Consider the following 12,083-nt stretch of genomic DNA (forward strand, 5'->3'; position numbering starts at 1 on the left):
TACAAATATAATCATCCACTAAGCTACATCTCCGTCAAGGTCGCGGTCACTCGTCATCGTTGAGGAATTCGAATGAAAGTGAAACATCGCAAGGGTGGTATTCGATTGGAAACAAAATGTAACTGGAGCAAATATAAAAAGGGTGTCCCAAAGTGATCGTAATCAAAGTAATTAGCTTTAGCTTAGGTTTACTTAGCTTTAGCTTAGCTTTAGCTTAGCTTTAGCTTAGCTTTAGCTTAGCTTAGCTTTAGCTTAGCTTAGCTTAGCTTAGCTTTAGCTTAGCTTTAGCTTAGCTTTAGCTTAGCTTTAGCTTTAGCAGCTTTAACAGCTGAGCTTAGCTGTGAAGCTAGCAGCTGAAGCTTTAAAGCTTAGCTTTAAGCAGCAGGCTGAGCCAGCAGCTGAGCGAGCTGAGCAGGCTTTGAGCAGGCTTAGCACACTGAGCTGAGCAGCTTAGCTTTAAGCACTGAGCCAGGCTTTAAACAGCAGCAGCAGGCTGAGCAGGCTGAGCAGGCTTTGGCTTTGAGCCCAGGCTGAGCAGGCTTTAGCAGGCTGAGGCAGGCTGAGCAGGCTTTGAGCCCAGGCTGAGCAGGCTGAGCTGGCAGGCTGAGCAGGCTGAGCAGGCTGAGCCGGGCTGAGGCAGGCTGAGCAGGCTGAGCAGGCTGAGCCAGGCTGAGGCTGAGCCAGGCTGAGCAGGCTGAGCAGGCTGAGCAGGCTGAGCGGGGCTGAGCGGGCTGAGCCGGGCTGGGCAGGCTGAGCAGGCTGGGCAGGCTGAGCGGGCTGGGAGGCTGGCTGGGGCAGGCTGGCTGAGCTGAGCTGGGCGGGCAGGCTGAGCCCAGGCTGAGCCAGGCTGGGCAGGCTGAGCCAGGCTGGGCGGGCTGACGGGCTGGAGGCTGGGCTGGGCCAGGCTGGGCAGGCTGGCGGGCTGGAGCTGAGGGGCTGGGGCTGGGCGGGCTGAGCCAGGCAGGCTGGGCTGGGGCTGGGGCAGGCTGGGGCTGGGCGGGGCTGGGCAGGCTGGGGCTGGCTGAGGCTGGGCTTAGCTTTAGCTTAGCTTTAGCTTAGCTTACAGCTTTAGCTTTCAACTTTAAGCTTAGCTAGCTTAGCTTTAAGCAGCTTTAGCTTAGCAGCTTAGCTTTAGCTTAGCTTTAGCCAAGCTTTAGCTTAGCTTTAGCTTAGCTTTAGCTTAGCTTTAGCTTAGCTTTAGCTTAGCTTTAGCTTTAGTTTAGCTTTAGCTTAGCTTTAGCTTAGCTTTAGCTTAGCTTTAGCTTAGCTTTAGCTTAGCTTTGAAATATAGTTAGGCATAAATCGTTAAGCATCACGACGTTTGGTATAAGTACTGAAACATCATTTTAATAAAAAACAACTTCGCCATGATATGATAATTTTGAATGAATTATTTTTTGATTTTATATTCTTTCGTTTTGAAACAAAGTTTGCAATACATAATTTCACAAATAAAACAACATATTATAGTCAATAAAACATTTTTCTACCAAATTTTAAAAGTGGGTATTGTTCATGAAAAAACTTCGGTTTGTAGCTTTTTAATTTTAATATTTTTAGGTTATCTATTTGTCTTTTAGAATGCAAAATTAAATAGAGAATAATTTAAATATTGTAAAAAATAATAATCAAACATTGACATTCATTTACAACAATATTATACACATCGTTATTTTCTAAATAATAAACCATTGAAAATTATATAAGCTTGGCTTAACATGGAATTAATTTTTCAACGGCCACTTTGAAATAGCATCCCCGCATGCTTCGTTCAGTTATTCCAGTTTAGTACAGATAAAAGCGATTGACGTTGGATTCTACACCCCTGACACTGTTCAAGTGCGATGCGACACCAATACAGGTACTGGGCTGTTTGTCAAACTTTGACAGTCGATAAACGGACCGTCATTATGTGTGCAAATGAGGGAATGAAGTACTGCTTGCAATAATAATATATAAAATGCATCATAACGCTAATGCTGAAACTGTAACTAAAGTTAAATCTCAATAAGTAATTTTAAAGTAATCTAAATTTTCATTTATTCAATAATGTGTTTAATTTATTCACCCATTCGTACAGTCGACAGTAAAAACACATTTGCATCATGCACACTACCGGCAACATACACTCCCACTGCTTATGTTATGTACCCTTCATGCACGTGAACTGACCCGTCGTTTTGGCATCTGACAAAAACCCATTTTTCAATCGCGAAGCCAATCTGTCCGGTTCGCTCGGTACAATTCGCCTGGTGTAGAAAATGCGAGATTTGTGTATTAAAGGTTTCTAATTTTGATACCGTTTGTTCGAACCTGATTAACATCTAGTGGGCACTGGTTTTAAGGTAATGATCTTACAATGTTTCAACTGTGAATTTTTTATTACAAAATGCACAACAAAAATGTGATTGATGCTTTTACTCCAGGCTTGAAAGAATTTCTGCATGATACGTTTTACTTTGTTAGACCATAAAAAAATCTAAGATTGTTGATACCCTCAAAGTGGAAGTAGTGATTGGTCCAAAAATAAATTCAAGCCTGATAACAATACTCACTCTTGACAAAGCCACAACAAAAAAAGTGAGATATTAACAATGCATGTCATTGGCGAGAGCACCACTTAAAGGTCGGCTGATAAGGTTTATTTGTAAAAAGGCAAATCACACAGTAAAGTGGCATACCATACACATTATTGCTTGTTTATCTTTTGTTTTAAATTTAGTGTGAAGTATTGACGTCATTGACGTGATGAATGTAAAAATATTGAAAGAGTTTCAGCTATCCGAGTAATTTACGATCTCGATAACAATAAATGATTTACTGGTAGATTGTTGAATTGAACATCAAAGGGTTTATGTGATTGATATTCGTGTTATATTCGTAAAGGCCTTTAGATTCTTATTTCTTTTATATATTCGGGTATAGTATATTTATCTTCATGTTTTCAAAAAGCTTCAGTAATACAACCTAAAATTATATTTTTTTGTCAAAAAAAGCCCGTCATAATTTCAGCTTATTTGGATAAGATTTAAAGGAGACTCAAGACAATTTAGTATTTTCGGGCTATTTTTACATGTTTCGTAGAGCTTTTGATGATTTCTATACTTTTCATCACTTTTGAGTTAATCGATCACAATGTTCATTTTTAATGTACTTTCATAAAAAAAATAATAAAAATTGCGATTTTGTATGTCCATCGGATTTTCCAAAACAGCTTTTCCTTCACTTGAAAATCACACCTAAACATAATCAAAACATAAACGTAATAAATCACAATGTTCGCTATACTTTAAGAGCTCACGAATAGCTTTTGCTTACGACTAGAATTAAAACTCCCACTAAAGAATTAAAAATTTTTCATAAAAAATAGCAAATTGCCAGTAAATAAATCAGGATATGAGCAATAACTAAATATAAAATTTTCCACAAATAATGCAAAATTTAAAAAAAAATGCAAAAAAAATCCACGAAACAAAAACAAATTAGCACTTTTAAAGACAAAAATTGCAATTATAGAAGAAGAATTTTACATGATGAAATCAAAATGTTCCAGGGAAAAAATACAAAATTTCCATGAATAAATCAATATTAGCAATAAACAATTACAAAATTTTACACAAAATAAAAAATTTCCATGAAGAAATATGAAAATGAAATAAAACTGAGCATTTTTCAAATGACCCCTTTTTCAAAAAAGATTAAAGTTCGTGGAAAATTTCATCTGATTTATTGCTTTTTTGTATTTTTTATGGAAATTTTCATTCTCTTATTACTCTTTTTAATGGAAAATTTGTTTTTTTTTATTATTTATTGCCAATATTTATTTATTGATAGAAATTTTATATTTTTTTCATGTTTCACGTTGATTTTTTTATGAAAAATTCTTCTTTTATAATTGCAGTTTCTGCTTTTAAAAGTGCTAGTTTATTTTTGTGTTGTGTAAAATTCCTTTTACATTATTATGGATATTTTATATTTATTTATTGCTCATACTCTGATTTCTTAATTGGCAATTTTCCAATTTTTTATGGAAAATGTCTAATTCTTTATGGACAATTTATTTTGCTGCCTTTTGCTCACAGATTTCGGCGTTTTAAAATATTGTGATTTTGGGAGGTCAATACCCGGAAAGTAGTCAACTAACTTTGATTGAACCATACTGAACTAATAAGTTAATCTTACTTCAGTTTAGCATCGAATGCATTTTAACAAAATATATTTCCTTCTTCTCATGATGCCAAATTGACGCAGTGGCATCTTGAATTCAGATAAGAATATATGGTCAGCATTTTTCATTTGTAAACCAACAAGAACATCGAAAGCGCGTGCAGGCTAATTTGTACTGCACAAACTATTTTATTTACAAAAGTAACTCTATGGATCTTACTAGTAACTACAAATTTCTATAATTGTGCTAAGAAACAGCAAAATTTAACTGGATTATCCTCGCGATAAGAGCTAGAGCCAGTTTTTGTCTACAATTCTGTAACCTTAAAAATCTGTATAAAAACTTAGCATATACAAAATACCGTATTCTAATCCAAGTTTAGATTATTAAGAAAAAGTTTGACATCAACTATTGTCTTTCCTTTTCCCTATTTCTGTATAAGAATCTGCATATTTCGCATGTGTGATCTAGAAAAACAAGCAACGGCTTGTTGGTTTCACTAATGAAACTATCGTTTATTGAGATTATTTCAAATTAATTAATTAAATTATATGTTCGTGTAAAATCTTTATGTGAAGCTTCGCATAATAAATTTGAACTTCCGAATAGCTTTGTAAAAACCGGCAATCATATTATTTTTTCAATTTCCAAGATATCTGCTCCTTCAGGTAATCCCGCTACGGCTACTAAGTCAGTACATTCCAAGATAAATATCTAGATAATATATTTGGCTTTCCGAACAGCTTCGAACAGTACAGCATTGAATATTTCTCCATTTCTCTCAGATTTCGTTATATCATAGCTCAACTGGTAGTCTCATGTACATCGCCAAGTGGCTTCATGAAATCCTAATATGTTTTAATCAAAATCAATGCTAGCCGGACTTTAAAATTTTCCGTCAGTCTACGCAACCTTGTAATTTCACAAACTACAAAACATTATTTTCGGTCGCCTTTCAGACAGGCCTTATAGTTTTCCAAACCACAAACCATTTTCCGACGGTCTTCGAGACGCGTCTTGTGATTTAGCAAACCACAAACCATTTTCCGACGGTCTTCGAGACGCGTCTTGTGATTTAGCAAACCACAAACCATTTTCCGGCGGTCTTCGAGACGCGTCTTGTGATTTAGCAAACCACAAACCATTTTCCGACGGTCTTCGAGACGCGTCTTGTGATTTAGCAAACCACAAACCATTTTCCGACGGTCTTCGAGACGCGTCTTGTGATTTAGCAAACCACAAACTATTTTCCGACGGTCTTCGAGACGCGTCTTGTGATTTAGCAAACCACAAACCATTTTCCGACGGTCTTCGAGACGCGTCTTGTGATTAAGCAAACCACAAACTATTTTCCGACGGTCTTCGAGACGCGTCTTGTGATTTAGCAAACCACAAACCATTTTCCGACGGTCTTCGAGACGCGTCTTGTGATTTAGCAAACCACAAACTATTTTCCGACGGTCTTCGAGACGCGTCTTGTGATTTAGCAAACCACAAACCATTTTCCGACGGTCTTCGAGACGCGTCTTGTGATTTAGCAAACCACAAACCATTTTCCGGCGGTCTTCGAGACGCGTCTTGTGATTTAGCAAACCACAAACCATTTTCCGACGGTCTTCGAGACGCGTCTTGTGATTTAGCAAACCACAAACTATTTTCCGACTTGTGATTGTGATTTAGTATCTTGTGATTTAGCAAACTGAAATATATGACTCGTCACAATTTAACCACTTGAATTCAACTCACCTCACCAATAATATGAAATCAACGACAGGATCTAAAAAATAGACTGGCAGGATCGCCAAAATGTGTGGCCCTAAATGGCCGGAACAAAGTTATGACAGCGACTCTCCGTGGAAGCGTGTGCACGCCGGGGAGGTCTGACTGGAAGACGAAAAGTCATAGCTTGCTGCTCGCCGATTGACACACTGATGTGTGAATCTATTAGCACACGCTGAAGGCACTTTACTCAAACCCCACAATATGGTTTTCAAAGGATATACTATAAAACAATTTTTGTATCGTGATAACCATTATGAGGGTCTTCGACGAATCTTTGACTTCGTATACAATGTATCAAAAATATAGAAATTTTGGACGAGCTGTTCTGGAGACACAAAAAAAAATAACGATCATTCGCCATAAAACGGCCATGGTGAGTAACCATGCGTTTCCATGCACGTGTTTTCTTTTTGCAGCGAGGCAAGAAGGTTTGTCCCAAGCATTAAAGCTATAAAGCATTGCTAGCAGAATAGCTCTTCGATGACGAGTCCATTTCCTGCAGTTCGATAGGCTTATTCGCAAGTACTGTGACAATAGAACCGACACGGACGATTTTGATGTCATATGCCAATTGTTGTTAATGCTTGGTCCGGAGTCCAGAACATTCTAAACAGTTGTTAAGTCTGACCGGTCTGGAAACACGTTTATAGGAGGTCAAGTACAAACAGCAGCCTTTTTGTTCAACCATAGTTCGTCGAATGTGATCACGTCGAATGATACACCCTTCAAGCTCTGGGTGGGTGTTCAAGGAAAAATTATTCAACGCTCTGGGTAGAGATAAAGTCGAATTTCTCTAAACTACGAGCATTTGGACTCCCGGTCTATATTTATGCCCCAACTGGATGCAAAGGCGCGGTAAGGTGTGCTTCTTTGTTACGGTTGCAATCGATACCGTATGTGGCATTAAGAACTGAACAGCATTCTACAATCTACATGCTCGTGATGTTAACTTCGTAGAAACAGGAAGTAATGCGTCGTCGAAACGTGATCCTTTGTTAGATATAATGCTTCCCTTGAATGATGATGATTCAAATACGAGTGTAACCGGTGATGAGACACCTTCTGAGGTGGCACCCGAGACAGTTTCTAAAGCAGATCATACTAGTTCCATCAATGTCGGTGACGAACGAAGGCAACCCGAAAAGTCTGAAATGGAGATAAATCGGAAAAGGGCGGTAAAAGCAAAGGTTTGCAGAGCCCATAACGTGTGCGAACTTCTCCAGTGTGGCACAAGGATTACTACGTAAGCTGCGTACGCTCAGAATGTCGAAAAAAAAAACGCTGAGAATCTCCTTAACTCCAGCACCATAGCTTGTGTATGTAGTATCTAATTAGATTCTCAACGGAAGAATTGAATGTGGACTCTGGCAATGCTACCCGGGGGTCGAATATGTTGTGATAGACAGGAGATCAAAATTCTAAATACCAGCCGGATGGACTGCACTGTGCCACACTGTACCCTGGACTTTACAGCGTTGTTGTCTTCAACGGAGGAAGAACGGAACGCTTTGTGTAAAGCTGTTTGCTACGAGATTAGTTCGTTTACTGAAGGATCTTGAATATTGAGCTACCAATCATGTTTCACGAAATAACCAATATACAATACAGATTGTAGAGATGTCATCAGATTGTGGTCGTCTAAAATACGTCAACGTCATGATGCATTGATTTTAACAGCTTTTGAAGCAGAAGAATATTCTTTCGATCAGCAGAACAAGTACACCCAATTTTTTTACACAGTTGGTATTCTTTAATTTCCCGGTTAACCTGATTATTCACAGCTTTTTAACACCATCTGAATTTCATTTGATTTTTTGTAAATTTTTTCAAGGGGTCAACTCAAAGTTTCATTAACACCAAAGGTCGTAATCGACTAAAAGCCACCTGTGTAAAAAAGAACTGGGTGTAGTCGACATTATAACGAAAAGTCTACTGGCAGGAGTTTTGTGTCAGCATCGTGCTGGTTCTTGAATCACCTACTCAAAACCATTATCCATTAAAGGACACTTCGGATATCTGCGTGCCTTTATTCTTGAATTGCTGACGATATGGTGCTATCCTTCTTCTATCCATAGATAGAAGACAATTCTTCTTTTCTCATGTTTGTTGTGTTAAATTTCCAACGTAAGGCACGTTCGAGTAGCCCGGGAACAGCTGATGTTGATGTGAAAAAGTCATAAGAAGACTTAAAGCCGACGTCATCAGAAGAACTCGAAGAGAGTTTCAAACATTATTGACATCTAAAACTAAACTTATTAGAAGGCACTCTTAGAAAGCCAAAGAACTAAGATGCTTAACATCTTCAACATTTCCCTTCAACAATTGTTCCATTCCAAGGAATCCAAGAATTCCCTGGAGACTACACGCGTAACTAAAGGGTAACTCTTTTTAAAACTGGTTCATGCCCTTTTTATCAATATCAATCAATCAATTTTTTTATCAATTAAAATTCAATAACTGTTTCGTTGCAAGTAATCTTAGAGTACTCTGGAGCAGCGGTTCTCAACTTTTTTCATGAGAGGTACCCCTTAGAACTTTTGCATTAATTGAGGTACCCCAATGTTCTTTATGTTACTGAAAGTAATCGTAACTCTTAGGATATATGGAAAATTGACCAGAAAACTAACGGAATATCTTGAAAGTAGGATTCCGCGCCTCTCCCGAGAGCACCCTCCGAGCCTCTTGGAGAAAGGCGGTTTTCGAGCCACTTAAAAGGAGGCTTCCGAGCATCTTGAAAGGACGTCTATGAGGTGCTAGAAAGTATACTTCCAAGTCTATTAGAAAAAGAATTCCTAGTCTTTTGAAGATAGGGCTCCGAGTCTCTTGAAGGGAGGCTTCTAAACACCTTCAAGGGAGGCTTCCGAGCGTGTTGAACGTAGGTTTCTGAGCCTCTTGAAATACTATACGCCATTTTATGGAAGGCTTCCGAGCTACTTGAAAGGAGGCTTCTGAGAATCTTGAAAGGAAGTTTCTAAGCCCTTTTGAAAACACGGATCCAAGCCTATTAAGAAAGAATTCCTGGCATCTTGATGGGAGGTTTTCGAGCTATTGAAGAAGGTTTCCAAGCCTCTTGAAAACAGTCTTCCGAGTCCATTGAATGGCGTCTTTTGTGCCTCCTGAAAGAAGGCTTCGGAGTATCTTTAGCCTTCCCAGCCTCTCAAATGGCGGCTTTTTAGCCACTTAAGGACACACATCACTGAATCCAACTTTAAAAGTACTCGCATTTCCAAAGGCACACCACTCGATAGGGAAGGAACGCACAACTGTCATTTTTATTATTTCACGCATGCTGCGACGCAGGAGGCATTGGAGTATCTTGAATGGACGCTTCCAAGCCTCTTGAAGGAAAAAATCCGAGCCTCCTAAAGGGAGGCTTCAAGCCTTTTGAAAGGAGGCTTCCGAGCTTTTTAGCTTTTCAAAAGAGCCCGAGTAGTACACTTGTCATACACGAGTTTCTGTGCTGCACATACACGAGTCACATAACTGCTGCTGCAACCAAAACAGTAAAATTTGTGCAGATAGGGAGTCTTCCGAGTCTTTAAAAGAAGACTTCCAAGCCATTTAAAGGGAGGCTCCGGAGTATCTTAAAAGGACGTTTTCATGACTCTTGAAAAAAGAATTCCGACCCTCTTAAAGGAAGGCTTCGAGCCTCTTGGAAGATTCCTCCGCGCTTTTTTAAGAGAGCCTTCCGAGCCTTTTATAACCAAATTGGATACGCCAGTAACTGTTCTATTCCAGGCCATCCAGGAAAGTTACCTGGAGAATAGGCCTTGAGAAATAATTCATGCCTATTTGATCCATAGAACTAAAGTAGATACTCGTCAACAATTGTTCCATTGCAACCAAGAATTCCCTTGAGTATAGGCCTTAAGATGTATACGCGTAACCGAAAGGCTGACAGCTCTTTTAACTCTTATAAGGTATACGTCTGACGGTCGGGGTGAAAATTAAAATAAAAGTTGAATATCTCAGGCGTTTCTGAACCGATTTGTAACATTTTTGCTCAGAAGAACCGGATAGGTTTCTATAGACTATGACAAGTAACTCAAAATTGGCCACTTGGTCCCGGAGTTATCCCGGATTGTACTGGGGTAGTTTTTTACTGGTGGGTATTGCCGACTGAATCTTTAGTCTATTTTATGCTGTTTAAATTACCTAATACTGGGATTGGTCAACTCGGGGATGTATATCGGACATGTTCTGTCTTCCGGAACCGGCTATAAGGGATCTACAGTCGCCTCTCCACATCTCGATATTGAAGGGACCATCGAGATAGGGAGAGATCGAGGAATGGAAGGAAAATTGAAATGGATACTAGATCCAAAAAACCTCGTTGCTATGAAAAACGACAACAAAACAAATGTCGTTTCCTGTTGTTGATGTGTTTGTTATTGTCCAAAGATGGTCTACAAATCAATAACACAGAGATTTGTTTGCTTCACACAAAACGGACCTAATGCAGAACATCACCTAGATGAGCGACAGTTACACAGGCACAAAAATGCCTCGTACGGTCGTGATAACGGTCCTTTTCAACATGTAAACGTTTGTACAGATTCCCTGTTTCATGAGGAACCAAATACCGTTCGAGCTTCGAGCTTCAATAAAACCACACGAGCTATTTTTGTGGCTGTGTAACTGTCGCTTATCTAGGTGCTGTTCTGCATTAGGTCCGTTTTGTGTGAAGCAAACATATCTCTGTGTTATTGATTTTAAGCGTGTAGTAGCCAAAAAATTTGAACATATCGACATAGGGAGAGTAAATCTTGAACAAAATATGATCAGAGCACATCGAGATAGAGGGATATCGAGAAAGGGAGGTTATCGAGATGTAGAAAGCTCAAATTTATGTAGTTTGAAGGGACTGAGAAAACCATCGACATAGGGAGAGATATCGAGATATAGAACATCGAGATGTAGAGAGTCGACTGTATATCCCGTGATGGCCAAATTGGAAAGGAAATTCCAAATATGAATTGCGACACATCGTATGTCATAATTTTGCGATCAGGAGTTCGAAAGCGACCTCCGGGAATTGATATGATCTAACCTGGCCACATTGACATGGTCCTAGGGCATTCGGACTCCGGTCCCGGTTTACCACTTTAGCGAAAACTCCAAATATGACTTGCAACACATGATATGTCGTTATTTAGTGATCATGAGTTATAAAAGGACATCTTGAAATTTGAATGACCCTACCTGGTCATTGACACGAAATTTTCGTGGTCCACTGGGACCACTGAATAAATGATGTGTGGGCAGATTGTTCTTAAGGAATTGCTAAATAAATTTCCGGAGGAATGTCCAAAGGAATTTTCGATTTGAAGAGGAATTTCGAAGAAGGATTCGAAGAGTTATTTCCTAGAGTTTCAGAAGAGATTTCTGGAGAAATTACTGGAAGAATTTCTTTGAGAAAATTCTGAAATAATTGAAGAAAAAAGTTATAGGAATTTATAATTTCGCAGGAATTTTGAAAGCAATTTCCATAGGAGATCATAAAAGGAATCCGGGAAGGTTTTCCTGAAACTATTTCCAGAAGTATTCTTCAAGAATTTGCGGGGTTTTCGTAGTAATTCCAAATAAATTTCCGAAGAAGTTTACTAATTATATATCGACTGTACGTTTAAATTATTTTATTGAAAGGCTGCTCAGTCTTACAATTTTTTCAACGAGTTTATTATTTACATATTTAAATATTTTACCCAAGAAAAAGACAATATCCCAGTGTCGAAACGTTGGATAAATAATAAACTCGTTGCAAAATTTTAAAAATTGTAAGACTGAGTAGCCGTTCATTAAATATAATTTCCAAAGAAGTTTACAAAGGAATTCTAAAAGGATCTTTCGAAGGAATTTCTAAAAGAATTTCCAAAGAAATTCCTAAATTATTTCGTAAAAGAATGCTTTGAAGATTCCCTAGAGGAGTTTTCGATTAAATTTATGAAGGAATTTAAAAAAAAAATCGAAACGAGTTTTTTTTAAAAAAAATCGACTTTTCAAAGGAGTTTAAAATAAAATCCGATGGTATTTCTGATGCCATTCATAAAACAATTTTCGTAGGCATAAAACAATCCTTCAGAATTTCCTTTCCTTTTCTGACATTTCTTCGTAAGTTCATTCGGAAATTTCT

At 38.5% G+C, this 12,083-nt stretch overlaps 1 protein-coding gene across 4 annotated transcripts in view; it reads left to right on the forward strand.

Moving 5' to 3' along the window:
* The first annotated feature begins 2,211 nt into the window (after positions 1 to 2,211).
* LOC134226009 (single-stranded DNA-binding protein 3) overlaps positions 2,212 to 12,083 on the forward strand; it is a 196,968-nt gene continuing 187,096 nt past the window's right edge. For 2 of the 4 annotated variants that reach the window (XM_062706519.1, XM_062706520.1), the window contains exon 1: positions 2,212 to 2,345. The gene's annotated coding sequence lies outside the window, so the exon portion shown is untranslated. The remainder of the gene's footprint in view (positions 2,346 to 12,083) is intronic. The other 2 variants (XM_062706521.1, XM_062706518.1) reach the window with 2 other exon arrangements.

This window comes from Armigeres subalbatus, chromosome 3 (genome assembly GCF_024139115.2).
Source record: "Armigeres subalbatus isolate Guangzhou_Male chromosome 3, GZ_Asu_2, whole genome shotgun sequence".
Taxonomy (NCBI): Eukaryota; Metazoa; Arthropoda; class Insecta; order Diptera; family Culicidae; genus Armigeres; species Armigeres subalbatus.